At 42.3% G+C, this 23093-nt stretch overlaps 1 pseudogene; it reads right to left on the bottom strand.

Annotated features, from left to right (window-relative positions):
• Positions 1-19907: 19907 nt before the first annotated feature.
• LOC119863939 lies at positions 19908-22852 on the bottom strand (annotated as a pseudogene).
• Between the last annotated feature and the right edge of the window lie 241 nt (positions 22853-23093).

Raw genomic sequence — 23093 nt, 5'->3', positions numbered from 1 at the left:
AGGTGATCAGATATACGCTCAGGGGAGTCCAGGGCCGGAGATTCATATTTGGGAGGTGGATTTTTACAAATCTCCTGCCTCTTTCTCAGACATTAAAGGGGGTGTGAGGGAATAGAAATGCTTCTTGCTTCAGAGAAATGAGAAACTGATCTCCATGTGCTCATTCATATTTTCATTCATTCTACAAATTATTTATTTGGTTCTTTTCAGTGCTTGAGGCTGTGTTAAATTCTATGAGTGTGACAGTTATTGGATGAGCACAGACACGATCACTGCCCTCACTGGATCTGACATCTACAGCAGCACCGTGACTATAATCTGAGATTCATATGTAAGTTTATTTATTTATTTTAAGGATTTTTTTATTTATTCATGAGAGACAGAGAGAGAGGCTCAGAGACACAGGCAGAGGGAGAAGCAGGCTCCATGCAGGGAGCCCGACGTGGGACTCGATCCCAGGTCTCCAGGATCACATCCTGGGCCAAAGGCAGGCACTCAACCGCTGAGCCACCCGGGCTGCCCTCATATGTAAGTTTAAATGGTCTAATAGCCACATTAAAAAAGTGAAAAGAAATAGATGAAGTTAATTTTTTAAAAATTTATTTATTTGAGAGAGAAACAGAGACAGAGCATGAGCAGCAGGGAGGATGCAGAGAGAGAGGGAGAAGCAGACTCCCTCCCTGCCGACCGGGGAGCCTGACACGGGGCTCGATCCCAGAACCCTGAGATCATGACCTGAGCTAAAGTCAGCCACTTAACCGACTGAGCCACCCAGGCACCCTGATGAAGTTAATTTTAATCATATGTTATTTATCTCAGTGTGTCCAAAACAATGTCATTTCAACATATAATCGATCTAAAAAATGATTAATAAGATATTTTACATTCTTTTTTAAATTTGGTTTTCAAAATCCATTGGGTATTTTATACATGCGGCACATCCCAATTCAGGTGAACCCCACCCTTCAAGTACTCAGTAGCTTCATACAGCCCAGATCTAGAGGGTGTTGTGCCACTTTGCTCCCTGATGTCTAACTCCCCCCACATACCCCCCACCTGCCCTGGGGTCATCTCAGGACACTGGGGACCATTTGGAGCTCCTGGCTGCTGTCAGATAACGAGGTGGAGACTCTGAGGATCACAACCCCAGAGCAAAACTCTCAGTACCTTCCCCCTGAAGGGCCAGCAACTGCAGCCTGACAGTACTGGTGCCGACACTACACAGACCAGTACCCCGCCATCCCCGGCCACACCCGGATTAATTGTCGACCCACTGGAGGATAATTGCTGTGTGTTTTTAAAATGAGAGCATCGCCACCAGGGTAAATATATGTAATATCGGGATTAAAAAAAAAAAAGTTGATTTTCAATACATCAAGCTGTCTAAATCCCAGCATCTCCCTAGATAGCCTCCCCCTCCTTATCTTGTTTCCCTGACATGTGCTAGTGACCCCATCAGACAGTATTTCCTCTCTGAACCCCAGCACCCGGCCAAGGTAGGGCTCAGTATGCACCTAGTGAATGAGCTCGGATGGCATGCTATGCTTGCTCTGTGACCCAGGGGAGCAGAATGTGGGATCCTGAAGGTGGGATCTGTTTTTCAGACTAGTTCCTTCTAACAACAGATACAAAGACTAATGCCTTCTGTGATGGCTTTTGGGAGGAATCAGTGTGGATGGTTCTCTCTTTAATGACTGTGTCTCATAGTTACACACTTCCCCTCTTCCCCGCCACCTGCAGTTCAAAGGTCAACAAAAACAGGTCTTAAGCAAATACCATATGATTTCACTCACATACTGAATTAAAGAAACAAAACAAACGAGCAAAGGGAAAATGGAGAGGCGAGCCAAGAAACAGACTATCAACTCTAGAGAACACATTGCTGGTTACCAGAGAGAAGGTGGAGGGAGGATGGGTGAAAGGGGTGATGGGGATTGAGGGGAGCACTGTGTGAGGAGCACCGGGTGTCATGTGCAAGTGTTGAATCACGGCATTGTCCACCTGAAACTAATATCACACTGGATGTTAACGAACTCAAATTTGAATACAAATTTTTAAGAAAAGCAGATCATAAGGACAGAGGCCTTTGAAACCTGAGAGGAGTGCAGGAGGCCCAGTAGGAATAACCTGTGTCCACAGCGAGACAGGGATGCCTAGGGAACATCTCTGCTCAGGAACAACCATTTCTTCCTGATTCCTTCGAGCAGGCTGCCCAAGCAGACACACCCATGGCAGCGTCTATCTGCCTGCCTAACGTTTTCCCCAAAGATTCCTCCGGGTCTAAGGACAGATTCGGGCCAGCACTGGCATGCATGTTGGAATTTGCCCCATCTTTCTATCTTTTGCCTTCTTAGTTCTTCTGCTGCTTCACCAGCAAGCAAACACCAGGTTTTCCTCTGGGTTCCTGAGCGTGGGGATGCACCTTGCATGTGCATCAACAACAAAGGAATGGGATAGGCTGGGATAATCTGGGGTCTCCGGAAGCAGCAGCCAAGGATTTGCTTGGGGATCTGGGGTAGGGTGGGATTGCCAGCAGACTGTACTACATGTATGACTTTGAGTGAAGGAGGGGAAGCTAGGTGGAGTGGATGCTTCCTCGGTTCCCATGCAGTGAGGAAAGCTGAGCAAGGCCAAAGGGCACCCTGAGACCAAGCCACTGGCCTGACAAGTCCCGTGGCTCCCAGGAAGGGGCCCATTCCCAGCACCCTGCTACTTTGGTCATTGGTGGGGTGCAGCCGTTGGGAAGGGTGATCTCAGCAAGGCAGGGTTGGATTGCAGAGCAGAGCACAGTGGCAGGTGCCCTGGGCCAGTTATGCCCCTGAGTAGTTGGAGGCCCCCTCAGGGCCCCCTGGAGGCCCACGTCCAGGTTCTCCCTTGAACAAGCTTTGCGGGACCGGCTGGGCTCAGCCACAGAGCAAGTCCAGGTGACATGGTGGAATGGGCCCCAGAATTAGCATCGAGGTTCTGGGCTGAGTCCCTGGTCGGCGCTAGCTCTGTGACCTTAGATGAGTCACAGAACCTCTTACAGCCTCTGTTTCCTGATTTTTTTGTGGGGAGTGAAACAAGTGCACATGATGTGGGGCGCTTTGTACAGCGCTGATACGAATGCGAGTGTTGTAACAAAATCAACAAAGTGCAATTATTAAAGACTGATGACAGAAAGCCTGGGGTTTTGCCACCAGGAAAGTCTGTGGCAATGATAGGGATTTGCCCACCTTTGTGGTTACATTTGTACAAGGCTTTGTACTCTGCAGGATTCGGATTCTACGGGGTCTCATCACTTAGGAGATGCTAGTTTCTAGATTATGTTCTAGGCAGGTATTTATTTTAAAAAGAATTAAAAAGGCACAGGGGTTGGGGAGATAAAGAGTATTTTCAGGAAGCCCTAACATTTTATAGACGAGGGCTATTCTGCTGCTCCCAAATAATTCACGTTTGATGATCATTCATGCGAAGTCAGTGGTAGCCGCTCACTGCTTCCCTGCTTTTCTTTTCTGCCTCCGATGATCAGCAGCATTTTCCTGCTGATGAAAAGCTGTTTTAGTTTAAGGATGTTCCTCAGTTTATATTCTCAGCAAATATTGAGATTTGAAAGGCTGGGCAGCCACCTCTTCGACACGATAGGGCATAAGATTAGGCATAAGCAGTGGCTCTGAGACCTCATCCAGAGACTCAGACTTTAGGCAGATCACTCATTTTGTGAAGGATTCTGAAAGATGGAGCATGGAAAGCTGGGAGAACAAGGTGTAAAGACTCCATGGATTTATTTCCAAATAGTTGAAGGATTCAGAACTATGTAGATTTTATTCAGGAAAAAAAAAAAAGAGGGGGTAGGGAGTTGAAGTAGATAATCTGATATTAGACTCTAGGGTTCTCATGCTAGCTCTGGGGTTGTGGGTAAATGAAATGAGATGTTGGACTGGTAGGAACCGGGTAGCCAAGGGTGGAGGCTGAACTACACCAAGTGATTCAGCCCAGCAACAATTTACTCGACTGTGAAGAAACAGGTCACTCCACCCAAGGACACCCCCAGACAGAAGACTCCCCAACCAGGCTATTTGTCTTCCTGCTGATCTCAGTGAAGTGCTTTGTTTCATTTTGCCACCACCCAAAGATTAAAGGCAGTGATTTCTCCTTCAAAGGCAGCCCTACAGTTATGGCTTTCCCAACTTCTCCTTCCTTCTGGCTATGCTACCTCTTCCACTTTATGGTATAGTCCTGCATCCATGGCCACTTCAAAGGGCACATGACTACAGCAAGAGAGAATAAAGTAGACCCTGACGGAGGAGGTCTAAGTAAGCCAGGGTTTCTGAAAGTGAGGTCCACCGACACCCTGCATCAGAGTCACCTGGAGAGCTCATTAAGAAGGAGGCTTCAGGGGTACCTGGGTGGCTCAGGGGTTGAGCATCTATCTGCCTTTGGCTCAGGTTGGGATCCTGGAGTCCCAGGATCGAGTCCTGTATCAGGCATCCCGCAGAGAGCCTGCTTCTCCCTCTGCCTATGTCTCTGCCTCTCTCTCTGTGTCTCTCATGAATAAATAAATAAAATCTTAAAAAAAATTTTTTTTTAAAAAGAAGGAGGCTTTATCACACTGGGTATTGTATGTAAGTGATGAATCACTAAATTCTACTCCTGAAACCAGTATTATACTACATGTTAACTAACGAGAATTTAAATAAAAATTTGGAGAAAAAACAAAGAAAACTTCATAAGAGTTGCAATTCAGAAGCAAAATTAAATAAAATGGCAATCAACCAGCATCAAAGTCATTAGCTAACAATAGTAAAAATTTAAAAAGTTACTACTATTATCATTAAAAATAAAAGAAAAAGACAATATTTGCAAATCATATATCTGGGCGCCTGGGTACTCAGTCGATTAAGCACCTGCCTTCGGCTCAGGTTATGATCCCAGGGTCCTGGGATTGACGAGTCCCCCATCAGGCTCCCTGCTCAGCAGGGGGTCTGTTTCTCCCTTTCCCTCTGCTTGCTGCTCCCCTTGCTTGTGCTCTCTCTCTCTTTCTGTCAAAACAAAAAACAAAAAACAAAAAAAAACAATAAAATTGTTTAAAAGAATTAATATATCTGATATGGGGCTAATATCCAAAATATATGGAGAATTCATGCAATTCATCAGCAAAACAACAATCGATTAAAATTGGGCAGAGGATCTGAACAGACATTTTTCCAAAGAAGACATACAGATGACCAACAGGCATATGAAAAGTTGTTCAATACCACTAATCATCAGAAAAATGCAAATCTGACTCTTAAATACAGAGAACAAATTGGAGATTGCCAGAGGAGAGGGTAGTGGGGGAATGGGCAAAATAGGTGAAGGAGGGGATGGCTGGGTGGCTCAGTGGTTGAGTGCCTGCCTTTGCCTCAGGGCATAATCCCAGGGGTCAAGGATCAGTCCCACTTTGGGCCCCTTGCAGGGAGCCTGTTTCTCCCTCTGCCGGTGTCCCTGTCTCTCTCTCTCTCTCTGTGTCTCCCATGAAAAAATAAATAAAATCTTAAAAAAAAAATAGGTGAAGGAGATTAAGTAAAAACTTCCCATTAAAAAATAAGTAAGTCACAGTCACGGAGATGACAAGTACAAGATAGGGAAAATAGTCAATAATATCGTGCTGTATGTGCTGTATGGTGACAGATGGTGACTACACTTACCATGGTAAGCATTGAGTAACGTATAGAATTGCTGAATCAATATATTGTACACCTGAAACTAATATCATATTTTTTGTTAATTATACTTCAATTAAAAGAAAAAGCCACAATGAGAAAAAAAAAAAAAAAAAGAAAAAGAAAGAAGAAGGAGGCTTCATCAGTCCCATTCAGACCTACTTTTTCAGAATGCCTGGATACAGAATGCAGAATCTATATTGTTTCCACATATACACTATTTTTCCCCAAGCGATTCTTTGCACACATAAGCATGAATACCAATTAGATGATGTCTAAGCCCTCAGATCAAAAAATCCTGTGGCTTCATGATCCTGGTTTGAGAAACTTTATCTTGTTTTTCAGTTATTTACAGTTTTAAAGCTTTAAGCTCCTTTTCCCTTTGGGTATTTTCTCTGTACTTTCTCTTTTATTAGTCAGAGATCTATTTTTTAAGTCTTAGCAAATTATTTTAAAATAATGTACATAGCACATCGGGTGCAAGGCTCTATGTTTTGCATGGGGATGGGATACTTACAAAAATATATGAGGGGCCCTGTCCTGAAGGTGCATACAGGTCAGAAGAGGAGCTGAGATCATGTGGAACCAACTTTGCTGCATGGCTGAGGGCAATCCCAGGACCGATAATTCAGGAGGCCCCCCTTCTGATTGGTCAGTAGTTGGCCATGCCACTTGATAAATATTCTGAATATCCATCCTGGCAATAAATACCATATAAATGGTAAATACAAAGTTCTTCAAGATTTGAGAGGAGGAAGATATTACAACTAGCTGGGGCAATGAGGGGAGAGCTCCATAGAGGAAGTGCCATAGAGGACTTTCAAGGATAGATATGATTTCAATGGGAAGAGGACATTCCAATGGAAGAAATGGTATGAGAAAAGGCATCAGTGTAGAGAATTGTAAGGTGTGATCACAAAACCCAGTCTGCAGTGTGTGGAGAGGGGTTTAATTGGAAACCTAGAGGGTATATCAATTATCTAGTGCTGCAAGACTTACCACTCCAAAACCTAAAGTCTTAAAACAATAACAATCGCATATCTTGCTCAGGATTCTACAAGATGTCCTTGTTCCATCAATGTCAGCTTAACTGGGGCTGGAGGACCCACTTTCAAGACAGCTTCCTCACATGGCCAGAAAGTTGAAGGTGGCTATTCGTTCTCCTTTATGTGGGCTTCTCTATAGCTTGGGCTTCCTCACAGCTGTTGGATTGTAAAAGTAAACATACCAAGAGAGCCAGGTGGAAGATTTTTCACCTTTTATGACCTGGCTTTGGGAGTCATAGTATTGGTTCTGCTGTGGTCAGAAACTCATCCAAATTCAAAGAGTAAGAACAGAGGCTTCAACTCTCAATGGTGAGTGTCAAGGTCTTTGTAAGAAGAGAGTGCAAGAGGGGAGATATTGTCATAGCCAATATCAGAAAAGATATGTGAGAAGAAACTCCAATAATGCATTAAATAGTAATATAAAATGCTTTTAAAAAACATAGGTGGTTTCATCATATATACCACAACAACCTCCCAAATAGGCAAAGCAAATAGTATTCTTTTTTTGCAGATGAAAAAAGAAACTCAGAGAGGTGGCACGGAAAGGTGGATTTGCCATGAATTTAATGAAGCTTTAGGTTCGGAGCCCCTCACTAGCACGGACACACTCTCCCAAAACCCTAGGAGGGGCCCAGAATTGTGTACACGTAGTCACAGGTTTTGTAAATTGTCAAAGGTAAAATATATCAACAGCAATTGGTTTAAGTCCATCATACTGTACACTTCAAACTCCCCACTGTCACATTGTTCCTCCCATCAGGTGTCATTAGACTGGACATGGGCATTTTGGAGATGTAGTTAAGGAGAAATTAAATTATAGATACATTTATTTTTGTGGAGTAGGACAGATTGACGTGTTTTTCGGTAACTTCAACATATAGTTAAAGTGTTACTGGGAATCCCAAAGTAGAATGACTTCCAGGAATACTCCTAGAGCTTATTGGCTGACTCACCCAGCACTGCGGTACTTAAGTCCAGGATGCAAGGTTATACTGTGATACGACTGTGCCTTGCAGTATCTGGAATTAGAATGAAAATATATGGGTAGCAGGGAGGAAAAGCAAAGTTAAAATGTACATAACCAGAGGCTTGCCCGTGGAGAATGTTTCAGATCAGAACATAAATGCTGTACCTCCCCAAAGGCAGAAAAAAAATGTAAGGAAAGGAGAGAATATTATGATACAAGTATTAAAGAAAGAGGGTTTGTCCTGAAAGTCTGAAAGGAAGACTGGATTTCAGAGCTGCTGACAAGTAAGAAGTGACACCTGCAGTGGGTTTGCAGGAGGCGGAAGAGAAATAAGGCTACCTGGTCGTCACCATAAAAGGGCACCTGCAGGGAATAGGAGTGGGGTCACCATCATTATAAACCAACAACAAGAAGCACTTATCAAGTACCATTCTTTATATGACATTGGGTGAGGATACTAGAGTACAGAAGGTTAGACACCCTGAATTAGACACAGTTTCTGGCCTGTATGATATAATGTCAAAAGAAGCTAGCTTACTGGGTGAAGCCACCAACAGAAGGAAGAGTAAACATTACCTATACAATGTGGCAACTGTGTCTACATTATTCACTGGCACATAATGTTTGTCACTTGAGCTGGTGTCATATTCAGGAAGGGAAAAGATGGAAAATAATCACTGAAGTCCCATGATTAACCAGGGCAGGACTTCAAATGGAGAGGCTTTGTGGAGGAAATATGAACCTAAGAATCACTTACAAAGTGGGCTAGGGCAGGGAGTTTTTTTCCCAGGCCATGCCCCAAATAACAGTTAGGGGGTACAGCTCATGATGGAATTACAGTGTAAGAGGTGAAGGAACTTTGCGTGTGTGTGAGAGGAGTGATCTAAAGCACACAGTGATAATAATTGCTATCACTTTTTTAGATACCTGTGTCAAACCAGAAAAAAAAAATAAATTAAGTAAAATAATCTTCAATCCCGATGATACCTTTGAAGGAGAAACAATCTTTGATGTGTTTGTTCAAGGTCCTAGGATCCAGGATATTATCAGAAATGGTGGGGTTGGGGTCAAATGGGTCAGGTTGATGAGCCGTACGTGAGAACTGAAGGAGGCAAGATTGTTCCTGGAGGTTCCACTAAGACTGTGGGCCTAGCGATGGGAAAAGGGGGCATGTCCATGAAGAGATGTGCCCTGGGAAGGGGTGGAGAGGAACTGAAACTCACTCTGAGGATTATTAGAGGTATCAGCCTCTCCCAAAAAACAACAACAAAAAATAATCTCCTGTGTCTCTTATGCTACAACTTCTAGCCACAGCCTGGTTCCCTGTACACTTAGCATCTCCAAGGAATGGATGAATGGGCAGTGCCCCCTGGCTTTTACTGCCACCTGCTTCCTCCCAGTCCTGGTTCCAGCTGTCACCACACCAACTGCAGAATTTCTGTCCAGTCCCCTCAGTCTTTTCTCTCCTCAGCAGCTCTGGGCACAGTAGATCTCTCTCTCTCTCCTTTGGAAAATCCCCTCCGTGTTTTGTGACTTCTGTGATCTGCACTATTGTCATTTTTCTTTTGCATGATTGTCTTATCTCTCCCTCTGCTCCTTTGGTCTTTCAATGGCTCCTCTCCCATTTCATGTTCCCCAACTGCAGGCACCTCCAGGTATCAGTCCGAGGCCTCTGGTCTTCTCTCTTTATATCGGGCTCTAGTTCATTTTTGTTTTACAAATAAATACAATTGTTATAGCAATCCCCAAATCTACGTTTCCAGAGTCAACCTTTTTGTTAAAGTTTCTAGTATATAGTCCTCAATGTATTACCAAGATTTCAAACTCAAAATATCCAAACTTAACTCATCATCCCGCTCCTAAAACTAAGTTCCTCCCTCGCTGCCTAATTTCTGGCTGTGTTACCACACTTCTCCAATTCTTCCAAATTTGTGTCTTTGGGCTTATCTCTTCCTTTGTCCCTTACATCAGCCACCATGTCTCATGGACTCATCTTTGCCATGTTTGAAATTCATCCTCACCTGTCTCTCCTTCTCCCAGAATTCCATGCCCCCTCATCACATGTCACCAGGGTACAGCCCGATAGCTATTTTTCTCTAAATTATCATCTAGAAATGCTGTTTTGGCAGCAGTGGTAGTAGCAGGAGTACTACATGTTAAATGCCTACTGTATGTCAAGTACTTTAGCAGAAGCTTTAAACACATTGCCTCACTTAAGTTCTCTATGAATGGGTGCTACTGTCAAACACATTTTACAAGTGAGAAGACTGAACCTTAGCATGTTCAGCTGTCTCCCAGAGTCCTTCAGCTAACATGGAGTATGGCCTTGAACAAGATCTGAATGTTGTCTAATTCCAAAGTCTTCCATGCAATGCATGTGCTGAGATATCTACGGAGGTCTCCTGTTACTGATGGGGTCAAGTCCAGCACCCTTGTTCAATATCCAATATCCATCAATATCCACTGTCTCCATAATCGAGCCTCACCAACTTGTCTAGTTTACTGTGTTCTGCTCTCCAGAGTGGTACTCTTCTTCTTAACTGCCCCTACCTTCCTATGTAGTGGGTGGAGCACAGCCATTGAATCATGATCCTGATGTTTCGTGCTTCTCTAAATCTGAGTTCTCTTATTTGTAAAATATGCATCTCATAATCCCAGATTGCTGTGAAGATTAGATATCATGAATGTACAGCGTGTGGCATGGTGCAAGGCACGTAACAGGTGCATAATAAATAGAACCCACTGTGATGGGTAGTGTTATTCCTGCCTCTGTGCCTTTGCTCATGGTATTCCCCACATATGCAATGCTAGTTCTTCCTATTAGTATAACCTAACAGTCCTTAAAGGCCAAATCCCACCTTTATGAAACTCTGCTTTACTCCAGCAAACACAGATCTCTCCCCTCTACAATTCTGTGTACACTTTTTACATACACAAGATGACTAGTGTTGTATACTGTCTTATTCTCCAATGGTTTCATGTAAACGAGCGAGACTCACACATGACTTGTACACAAGCTTGTTATGTCTTCTGTTCTCACCTTTTTATTCCCATCTCAAAGGTTCTGGAAAAGTGTACCAGAGGATTTGTTAATTGATTAATGGAGAAATTTAAACATTAGGAGATGCATTGGAGACAAAAGAGCAAGTTGGGTATTATCTTGTTTGATTTGATTTAGCAATCAATGGTCTGTGTTTAATTTATTCCTGTAAGATAAGGCCTGGAGCAGGAGAGGAGGTTCAGAAAAACAGCTGATAACAACTATGGTCTTGGGAAAGAGAAACAGTAGATCTCTATATCATTGAGCTCTTACTTTGAAGAAATTATTTGAGGTACATTTTCAAGGGATAGTACTGAAAGAGACAGAGATGAGTGTTGAGGATCAGTAGGCTAGAAATAGTGAAGGGGGATCCAAGACATTTATTTTTCTTAAATAACAGAAAAAAACAGGAAATATATTTCAAGCCAGAGGTTACATTACAGAAGTAAGATTGTGACTGACCTCAAGAGTAAGAGGAGAAGCCTTAAATGAGCTCAGGGACCCAGCAAATTGGGTCGTGGGAAGCCAGAAGCTCTGCTTAACTAGCTACTAATGAAGGAAATTAGATAACCATATTATTTTGAAAGAAACCAGATTATGTTTATTGAGTGATCTGAAAGCAGTGAAAGGGCTAGATATGGATGGTTTGTTTTGGTTTCTGAGGCTGAGTCACACCAGAGAACCATTTTGCCGTTTTTGTGAAATTGGCTAAGTAGGCAGCCATGTTGACAAGCTTCCCAAGTTCAGCAGGTGGACTGGCCACCGTGGATGAGCAGCAGAGATAAGTGGAAGGGAGAGAAGGTGTCCATGACCTTGAGCCCCCTTCTAATTCTGCTGAGGAGATGTAACTTATATGACTTAAAGTGAAGGCAGAGTAAGCAGTAGGAGTGTCGTAAGTCACTTGTAAAGCACCATCTTTGTGGTATGTAGCTGGGCTGTTTACTCCAAAGACTCTGCAGTGTATAAGCTCTTCAACATGAAGGAGAAGAGAAATGTGTCAGCCAGGTCTGCTAACCATATCAGACAGTCCCAGAACTCTAGTGGTTCACCTCACGTTTAATCAGGGAGTAAGCATGTGGCTTTCTCCATAATAATTCAGGGACATGGCATCTTTCCTGCCTCTCCACTGTCAACACAGGATTTTGAGATCATCCCAGTGTCATCCAGTCAGCCGATGGGGGATGTGGGGCAGCACTTCCTTAGCCCCTCGGGACCCATGTCACTTCCACTATATTCCATTTGTGAATGCTGGTTATATGGCCTCATGCAGACGCTCTAGTGATTGGGAAATTAAGTTCACTGTGTTCCTCAGAGGATGAAATAGTCTTAGTGAGTCAATCTCTTTAGAGAAAAATATAGTAGTAAATTGGGTTAAAAAAATAATCCGGGCGATGATTCATATTTTTCTGCCAATCAACATACCTATAAACGTGGGATGATTTAACTTTCCATTTCAAACAGATGTTCTGCGTTGTGAAAACCCAAAAAGCATATGGGTCTCATATGCTTTATCGTAAAAGCATTTGAGTAAATGGGGATTTCAAGAGTTTGTTAAATGCGTGTGTTATTAAATTAATGAGGCTCTGATTGTGATACGGTGGAAGCTAATTTTGCCCCACCAAGGAACAAAGAAAAATGTTAAACTCTAAGAAGCAGAAATGAGATGGGAACCGTGAAAATTAATCAGTTGGCCAACAATTTGAGTATGTATCAAGAGACAAAAAGTATATAGTGCTGAAATAGTTGAAATCCAGTGATTTAATGTTGCATAATGGCATCAGAGTGACATTTCATTTTAAAGGTTATTTTTCTTGTTTTAGGTCTCTAAACGACTTTCAGACTGATGGAAATTATCATGATTTTCATGCAAGTAACTTAATGTACAAGGCTCAGGGTATTTTACAGAAGTGTCAAAGGTAGATCTGAAGGTAAAAACACCTGACCCATATGATCTAGCTTATAGAGATACGAAAGGTCATTCTGATGAAATAGCATGAGGGATTGGGGTGGGAAATAGACTAGAGCTCTTTATGATGGAGAAAATTTTCAGACTCTCCTCCTGGAAGACAGATGGATCTGCCTAAAGAGTTAGTCCATGATCCATGCTTTCTCCTCCCAGAGACCTCACATAACAGAAAAGAAGTTTCAGCTCTAAATTCCGAGTTTTACAGCAGAAAGAGGTCATCAAATTCAATGCCCATTTTAACTAGAAGGAAATTTCCTCAGATCAGGAAAATGATTTGCCCAATGCCACAGATGGAGTGGATAGTCTAATCCCATTCCAATAGGACACAGGAGCAAACCCACAGTTGTGTTCAAATTGAGGCTATTTGGATGCAAAATATCAGAGGTCCTTTTGACAAAGTGGGTGATGGGAAGTAAGAAAGAAGGAGGACCCTAGTTTATGAAGTAGTGGGTAAAGAAAGAGTCTGTAATCAGGTGGGTGAGGCCTGGAGCTGGGGGATGCAAGCAGCCTTCAAGTGCTCGGAAGAACACTTCCGAAGAGGAAGAGGCCAAAGAACTGCTCCCTGGAATCTGCCTGTTTATGGTAGGAAATGACACTATGGGTCAGTTCAAGCTCCAGAGATGGAGACAGGCTGGGTGTCAAGGCCACCAACATCTGCAGTGGAATTCAGACTAAGGCTGGCCTCCCCATGGCCTAGCAACTAGAGAGGGCAATACATCAGGCCCAAGGCGGGAGTGCCCAGCTAGAGATGAGTGCAAGGAGAAAGGGGGCTGGGGACATCGGGAAGTGCTTTGGAAGCTGCCAGGTCTCACAGACAGTGAGGTCCCTTAGGATTCACCCAAGCCCAGATATTGTGGCAAGACCACAGGACTGGGTCTGGGCTGGTGGCTTATTCTCAAGCCCCCCTAGGTCTGTGAGAAGTGGGGAGACCTTTATGTTTTATGTCTGTGGCATTTAGCGTGGGCTCTGGGGCTGGGGGTATGAGAGGGTTAGGAAGCTGGGAGTGGATTAGGAAGCCAGGGCCCCGGGAGCAGGGAAAAATAAGCAGAAATGAAGAACAGACCCAGCCAGCTCTGTGTCTCCCAAAGGTCCTAGATTGGTCCTCTAAAGACCCAGAATCGCAACTCAGTGTCGTCACTTATTAGTTTGCTTGGCCCCCGGGGAAATTTCCTGTACTCTCTAGGTTGTAGTTTCTTCCTTTTATTTTTATTTTTTATTTTTTAAAGATTTAAAAATTGTATTTGTTCATGAGAGACACCCAGAGAGAGGCAGAGGGAGGAGCCAGGCTTCCCTGGGGGGAACCTGATGTGAGACTCAAACCCAGGACCCCGTGATCATGCCCTGAGCCGAAGGGAGACACTTACCACTGAGCCACCCGGGTGCCCCTGGCTCCTTCCTTTTAAAGGGAGAAATAACAAAGCTGATAAATAGGGACACTGAATCTCAGCAAGTCGGGGGTTGTCCAAAGTTCCCTCTGCGCAGGTGGCCCAGCTGCTGGAGGGGCTGAGGCTCTCATGGAAGTGCTCTCAGCTGGTAGCTGCTGGGCGGGTGGAGATGCTACCTTTCCCAGTCACCTTTCCCCTGGGGCAAAAACCCATTCTCCCAGATTTTCCCTTACAGGCCAATTATCCATTTTCTCCCATTCAGATCAAGTCTGGGTTGGACAAAGGTCATGAAAACAGAACTGCCTACCTAAATAATGTTACAACCTGTACCCCTTTGGGTAACATCACTAACAATGAACATGTATTAAATCCTTCAACTGCCAAGTTCCAAGTGGGATACTTTACTTGCAATGCCACCCCTAACAACCCTATCACATAGTTTCTTTCTTTTTTTTTTTGTATATTTTTTTATTGGAGTTCGATTTGTCAACATATAGCATAACACCCAGTGCTCATCCCGTCAAGTGCCCCCCTCAGTGCCGGTCACCCAGTCACCCCATCCCCCCGTTGTCACATAATTTCTATGAAGTCACTTAGGTGCACACAGAAGTTACCAAAAGTGGTGGGATCAGAATTTGAACTCAGGCAGCCTGTGCTTTGCAACCACCAAATCATAGTCTCTCTTTCCTAGATTAAGCTGCTAGATCACGAACAAGTAGCAAGAGAGAGTAGGGAAGGTATTTTCCATGGAAAGAACTGATAGCTGGAGATTTGGGGGGCGGGGGAGGGAGTCCCCATGGAGGGGCACCTGGGTGGCTCAGCAGTTAGTGCCTGCCTTGGGCCCAGGGCGTGATCCTGGAGACCTGGGATGGAGTCCCAGGTCGGGCCCCCTGCATGGAGCCTGCTTCTCCCTCTGCCTGTGTCTCTGCCTCTCTCTCTCTCTCTCATGAATAAATAAATAAAATCTTAAAAAAAAAAAAAAGAGTAGAAATGAAGAAGAAAAATATCAGTTTATTGGGGGGGTGGGGGGACAGAGAGAGTAAAATGTGCCTTGGGAATAGGATTAAAATGAAGCCATCAAAGCTGGTTTTATTCATGCATCGTCATATACTGGAAAACTAAACCTTCACCGAATAGCTGGAGGTAAGCATGCTCTCCGGCTTCGGGAGATTCACAGGCTAAAACCAGCTGCTCGCACACCTCTCAAGTCTAGTTTGATGATGAGAGGCTTCTGACAGAGTGTGGAAATCACTGCCTAAAATAGATTCTTGGCCCAAGGTCACAGAAGAATTACAGGAGGGCTTCAGCCAAGACACGGGGGTCCCACCTACAGGCCTCTTGTCTCTCACAGAGGGAAGCCCATGGTTCCTGTCTCCGCAGAGCAGGGGTGGAGGGGGCTTGTGCACCAAGATGAAGAAACTCAGACTCCATTCATCCAGGTCAGGCTCCTTCCCCTAATTCCGGCCAAGATCTGACAAGAAGGAACAAAAACTTAGAGTGAGTGCTTTGGGGACAGAGAGTGCATGTAGAAATGAGGCCCCTGGGGACTCTTTACATTGCAAAGCCCTGAAATTACTCTGTTTTGCTCTGTTGAAAGAGGAGCCAAAAATTAGCAACCATTTCTCCGTGCAGAGGTGCAGAGCCAGTGAGTCTACTAACCTCTGCCCGATATTTTCAGATCGGCTTTGTGAGTCTCTAGAAGATGTGTCATGTCCTATTGGAAGTAGACAGAAGGGCAAAATCATTATTTGAAAGTTACTGCAGGACTGTTTTTAAAGGAAGAAAAATCCTGATACCAGAAAAGCAGAGCTCTTAGTCTTCTGGACACTGATGGAAGCTATTATTGTGATGGAAGAGAGTGAGCAGGACTAGCCAGGGTAACTGCAGTCTGGGTGCTTCTGGAAGCCAGAAAGCCCAACACCTAACAAGGAGAAGCGCAGGATGGTTGAGCCGGAACTACAGGTCTCATTCCTTAAGTTCCGCACCCCACCCTGCCTCCTCACCCATCATCACCTGACCTGCTCCTCTCCGTGATGACAGCGGATGAGTTTACACTAAGGGAGAAAGCACATCCTGAGCCAGTATCATAAATGCTTCCTTTCTTCCACTTATGTTTTTTCCCAAATATAAAAATAGCACACTTGGGGCACCTGGGTGGCTCAGTCGGTTAAGCCTCTGCCTTCACCTCAGGTCATGATCCCAGTGTCCTGGGATCTAGCCCCAGTGAGTTTCCCTGCTCAATGGGGAGCCTGCTTCTCTCTCTCCCACTGCCCCTCCCCCTGCTCATGCTCTCTCTCTCTCAAATAAATAAATAAATAAATAAATAAATAAATAAAATCTTTAGAAAAATAGCATACTCATTGAAAAGGATTCAGAAAATACAGAAAGAGCCAATAAAGAAAATTCCTTATAATCTCAGTATCTGTTATCCTTTGCACTAAATGTAAGGAGTCATTTGTCTTGTTTGCCAAGCTCTATCTCCCAGATCCTAGAAAGCTAAGTGGCACATGGTAAGTATTCAATACAACACTTTTTTTTTGTATGAATCAATCCATGTTTTTTAAAATGAATCAATCCATATACAGAGATTACATATAGAGGCACCTGGGTGGCTCAGTGGTTGAATGCCTGCCTTCAGCCCAGGGTATGATCCTGGAGTCCCGAGATCGAGTCCCGCATTGGGCTTCCTGCATGGAGCCTGCTTCTCCCTCTGCCTATGTCTCTGCCTCTCTGTGTGTCTCTTATAAATAAATAAACATTTAAAAAAAAAAAAACCAACAAAACTATTTAAGATCATAGCTCAGTATTTACTTAGATTTTACTCAATATTTCAAAGCATACATTTTTTGGTAAATCCGTGTATATAATTTTCTTCTGTGAGTTCTTATTGTGGTAAAATACACATATAAAACTTATCATTTTAGGCATTTTCAAGTATGCATTTCAGTGGCAGGAAGGACATTGGCAATTTGTACAACCATCAACACTGTCCATTTCCAGAACTTTTTCGTCATCACAAAATGAAACTCTGTTCCCATTAAACACTAACTCTCCAATCCTTGCTCCTCCTGTCCCTGATAACCTCTTTTTTGTTTTCTGTTTCTCTGCATTTACACATTCTAGATGCCTCATATAAATGGAATCTTAATGGTATTTGTCCTTTTGCTTCCAGTTCATTTCATTTAGCACAATATTTTCAATGTTTGTCCACACTGGAGAGTGCTAAGGCTGAATCCTATTTCATTGTATGTGTATTCCACGTTTTCTTTATCCATTCATCTATTTTTTAAAAAGATTTTATTTATTCATTCATGAGAGACACAGAGAGAGAGAGAGAGGCAGAGACACAGGCAGAGGGAGAAGCAGGCTCCATGCAGGGAGCCCGATGTGGGACTTGATCCCAGGTCCCCAGGATCACGCCCTGGGCTGAAGGCAGGCACCAAACCACTGAGCCACCCAGGGATCCCCTATCCATTCATCTATTGATGGACATTTGGGTTTTTCCAGTATTTATAGTTTCGCAACTCCTTTTTTTTATTTCACTTTATAATATCTCACTCATGAGAATGCTCTATTGTGTTATATGTTTCTTATATATACTATATATATTTGTAAATATTATAATTATATAATACATATAGCTTATTATCATACATAGTTGTCCATTTTATTATTTTACTTTGAAGGGACACATTCTATGCGATTGAGTGACAATTTCCCTGAGTGTACAAGAGATGACCTAATCATTCTCCTATGTTTGCACATTTAGGTTACCTTGGACTTTTGCCATGGTAAGTAAGGCTGCAACATCCTTGGACACAAAGTTCTGTCTGAGTGTAGATTGATATTACTGTTTCCCAGCAATAGATTCCTGGAAGGGGAATTACAGTGACAATCATGTTCTCTAAACTTCTCTCGATATTTTCTTTCCAGTTTGCTTGTCAAATGGTTTTCCAGAAAGGCACATGGCTCTTCCAGTTGTCCAAGAGGAAATTTATCTTACCCTTTTAAAAAAAAATAGAATTATTCTGCTTTTTTTTTTTTTTAAGATTTTATTTATTTGCTCATGAGAGACACACACACACCCACACACACAGAGAGGCAGAGACACAGGCAGAGGAAGAAGGAGGCTCCTCCCAGGGAGCTTGATGTGGGACTTGATCCTGGGACTCCAGGATCATGCCCTGAGCTAAAGGCAGGCCCTAAACCACTGAGCCACCCAGGGATCCCTATCTTACCCTTTTGACTCTAAATGTTATCGTATGAAATGTCTTTGCTAATTTGATGGACGAAAATGGTATCTTGTTGACCAAAGCTCCATTTGGTGGGTTACTAGACCTCACTCAGTCTCTAAGATGTCCATGTCCCTCACAGTAGCTCTCATGGCACTGGCAGTGGAGGAGTCCTTAGCAATGGGGGTGGGGGCACGCAGGGTGAAGGGTGAGGGAACAGGTGCAGGGTGGGGAGTGGGGACTGCATGCATGATGATGTGGGGCTCTGATAAGTTAGACTCTACTGGCATTTATAATGTACTGAGGACTCAACTAAGCTCAGCTCTCTGCTGCAACCTGGGTCATTACAAACTTAATCCTCTCAGTTTCTCAGGCTTGCAGGCTGGCTGCAGTTTATCCACGGTATCAAATGATTTCTACACTATTCCTTTGGCTTACCACCAATAGATTTTATTATTTGCTTTTTTTTTTTTTTTTTTTTTTGCAAAATTAGAAAAATCCAGCCTCAAATAGCTTAAGGAGCTTTTCAAGAAAACACAAGTGAGAAGTAGCCAATCTGGGATTTGAGCTCCCTGACTATAAATCCATGCCTTTTCCCCTACAGCCACTTTTAAAAAGCTTCACAAACTTGAAAAGTACTCTCAATGTATACCAGGTACACAGAAAAGAATATTTATTTTTCATTTCACTTAAATGTACCTTTTTCATAGCTTTTTTATATAGATCAATGAGGTCCCGAATGAATTGCTAAGTGTTAGAATTTTCTATTTTTGATCTTTGGGTTTTAAAAGCACAGTAGAATGCAGCAAACGCACCAGACTGTAATCCTGGCTCTGCTGCTTGCTGTTTGCTAGCTGCTTGACTTCGACAGATCACTTAATCTCTCCAAGCCTCAGCTGTAATGACTTCCAATTCACGGAACTGTCGTGAAGATTCAATGTGACGATATTTGTAACTGAATCTAGCAAGGTAGGTGGCATGCATTAGGTGGCCAATAAAAAATTTTAAAGGTCATGGTGAGATGGCAATTGGCAAAAGGAACAAATTGAGGACAATTCAGGAGAAAAGGAACCAATGCATTTATTGCTAGTCCAGATCTGCAAGGGAGAGGAAGACACATATCCTTTAATTTTTTATTGAAGTATAATGCAAATACAGAAAAGTGAGCAAATCGTCATATGGTTCAATGAATTACCCCAAGTAATCATACTCATTTAATCATCTCCAGGACAGGAAATGGAAAATCACCAGCCATGCAGAGCCCTCTTGGTTTGATCACTTTCCCCTCAGTCCTCCCCAGTGGTAACCACTTGCTGGATGTTTAAACCAATGGGCAGAGTTCTGTCCATCTCCTATAAATGAAACTTGGCCCCAATTTCAGACCATATACAAGACCTAAAGCATCTAAAAAAGTAGTATGACTCTCACGAGCATAATTTTCAGTGAGGGAACAAAAAAAAAGAGCCAATCAGGGAAGGATATCATTTATATAAAGTTGAGTCTTTTGAGTAACAAATTCTTAATGTAGCCATAATTGTCAATATTTTCCCTTACAGTAATACTTTGTGTCTTGTTTAGGACTGCCTGTCAATTAATCTATGATAAAGAGGAAGAGAATATATAACAGGAAAAAAAGAGTTTCTTCAATAAATGGTGTTGGGAAAACCGGACAGCTACATGCAAAAGAATGAAACCGGACTCCCATCTTAGACTATCTACAAAAATAACTGCAAAATGGTTGAAAGACTTGAACGTAAGACTGAAACCATAAAACTCCTTAAAGAAAATGTAGGCAGTAAGCTCTTTGACATCTGTCTTGGTGATTATTTTTTTTTTTAATTTCCAAAAGCAAAAATCAACAAGTGAGACTACATCAAACTAAAAAGCCTCTGCACGGCAAAGGAAATCATCAACAAAATGCAAAGGCAACTTACTGAAGGAGAAGATATTTGCAAATCATATCTGATAAGGGGTTACTATCCCAAATATATAAAGTACTCTTAAAACTCAATAGCAAAACAACAATCTGATTAAAAATGGGCAGAAGAACTGAATAGACATTCTTCCCAAGAAGATATCCAGATGGCCAACAGATACATGAAAAGGTGTTCAACATCCCTAACCATTGGGGAAACGCCAATCAAAACCACACTGAGATATCACCTCACACTTTTTAGAATGGCTATCACCAAAAAGACATGAAATAACAGGTGTTGGTGAACATGTGGAGGAAAGGGGAAGCCCTCGTGCACCGGTGGTGGGAACATCAGTTGGTGCAGCCACTACAGAACACAGTATGAAGGTTCCTGAAGAAATCAAGAACAGATCTACCATATGATCCAAAAATTTCACTTCTCAGGGGAACATTAACTCTAAAAGATGTCTGCGTCCCCACATTCATTGCAGCATTATTTACAATAGTCAAGAGATGCAGATAACTTAAGTGCTTATTGATGGATGAATAAAGACAGATGTGGCGTGTATATATATATATATATATATATATATATATATATATATACAGAATGGAATATTACTCAGCGTAAACAAGACATGAAGGCATTATGCTAAGTGCAATAAGTCAGATAAAGACAAATACCATATAATTTCACTTACATGTGGAATCCAAGACAAACAAATCAAAACAAAACAAAATAAAGCAAACAAAAAAACCAAGCTCATAAATACAGAGAGCAGATGGTGGTTGCCAGCAGAGAGGGGAGTTGAGTAGGCAAAATGGGTGAAGGGGGTCAAAAGGTACACACTTCCAGTTATACAATAAGTAAGTCACATATAATGTACAGAATAGTGACTATAATTAATAACACATTGCACAACTGAAAGTTGCTAAGAGAGTAAAGCTTAAAAGTTCTCAACACAAGAAAAAAAATGTTGTAACCATGTATGGTGACTGATGGTAACTAGATTTATTGTAGTGATCTTTTTGCAGTGTATATACAAATATGAAATCATGTTGCACACTTGAAACTAACATGTTAATTATACCTCAATAAGAAAACAATCAATTATAAGTAAAAAATTTAAAAACTTAATTTTTCGCTTGTTATGATGGAAGGAAACAATTAATTTTTATATATTGGTATCCAATAACTTGGCTAACTAAAGTCACTAATTAAATTTAATAATTTGTTGTAGATCCTTTTGGATAGTCTATGTACAACACCAGATTGTGAATAGGAGCAGTTTTTTTTTTAATAGGAGCAGTTTTTATCCTCGTGTTCATATTCTTATACTCTTTTTCTTTATCTTGTTTATTAAATTGGCTAGGACATTTTTGTCTCATTCTCCATTCCAGAGGGAAAGCTTTTCACGTTTAATCATGCTTGTGTAAGATTATTTATAGGTGCATTTTATTAGATTCAAGCAGTTTTATTTATATTTGCTAGAAGTTCTAATCATGAATATATATTGAATTTTGGCAAGTTCTTTTTCAGCATTTATCTAGATGGTAATATGATGCTTACTCCTTCATTCTGTTGATGTGACAAATATCATCTTTTTTCAAATGTTAAACCATTCTCTCTTTTTTTGTTCCAAGCATGATGGATTTATTTTTTTTAAGATTTTATTTCTTTATTTGAGAGAGAGAGGGAGAGGGAGCACAAGCATGGAAGGGGCAGAGGATGGGGAAGAAGGAGACTTCCCGATGAGCAGGGAGCCCGATGTGGGGCTCAATCCCAGGACCCCAGGATCATGACCCGAGCTGAAGGGGACTTATAGGGTCCCCTTCCTGGTGGAAGGGTTTGAGGATAACCCAGTCCAATCAAGCTGGGATTATTGCTTTAGCAGATAAAGAAGTTCTACAAGCCAGTGTGTAGTTAGCACCAGCGTCAAAACAGGTGGTTGCAAGGCTATGCAAATCTTGTGTTTCAATCTTCTCACTTGAACCGCCTGGTCGATATAGCCTCCAAACTCAGTTTCATCATTTTCTTGAGTGTACAGCTGGAGGTCTGCCACCTTGAAACCCAGGGCAAAATTATTTTGTGACTGTTTGGATTTGGCTCTGCCAAAACTCATCGGGGAGCCAGCCGGCAAGCCAACCTTCAAAGGCTAACACAGCCCAGGTGTAAATGGTTGGTCCAGAAAAATCTATATCAACATTACTGTCAAGGCGGAGACAATCTTATTTATAGGGGACTTCAATTTCCCACTCTTTTTTCCTGTGGTCAGCACAAGCAGGGCATCAAGAGTCACCTTCAAGCCTTCAAGCAACTTATTCTACAAAGAAATTTCTGCCCTGAGAGGGCTATCTCTTTCATTGTAGGTTGAAAATAAGTCCCAGTTACAGATCTTATATTTGGTCTCTAGGTTGTCTGAAGCTTTCCCTGTCTGTGTAAGCACAACCAGAAGTAGAGAATTCTACTAATATAGTAGAATTGGTTCTCCAATTCTTGTGCTATACTGACTATACCAAACCCAAATCCTCTGTTGAAGACCTCCTTGGCAGCCATTCCTAGCTCTCAGTAAGTCTGCGTGTTACATACATCTTCAGCCAGAGGGCCTGTCTCCATGCTGCTAGGGCGACCCAAATATTAAACCATTCTTGCCTTCCTGGAATAGCCCAGTGTATTCACCAGGCACTGCTGGATTTGTTTTGCTAATAGTTGGTTTAATTTTTTTTTTAGATTTATGTAAAACATCATGTTATACTGACCTGTTCTACTCCTTTTATAATGTTCTTGTCAGGTTTTGGTATCAAGGTAACACCAGCCTCAGAGGACAAAATGGAAAGTGTCTCACTTTTTCTATTCT

The sequence above is a fragment of the Canis lupus genome, chromosome 16 (assembly GCF_011100685.1).
Source record: "Canis lupus familiaris isolate Mischka breed German Shepherd chromosome 16, alternate assembly UU_Cfam_GSD_1.0, whole genome shotgun sequence".
Classification (NCBI taxonomy): Eukaryota; Metazoa; Chordata; class Mammalia; order Carnivora; family Canidae; genus Canis; species Canis lupus.
This window is presented reverse-complemented; position numbering and strand designations above follow the sequence as displayed.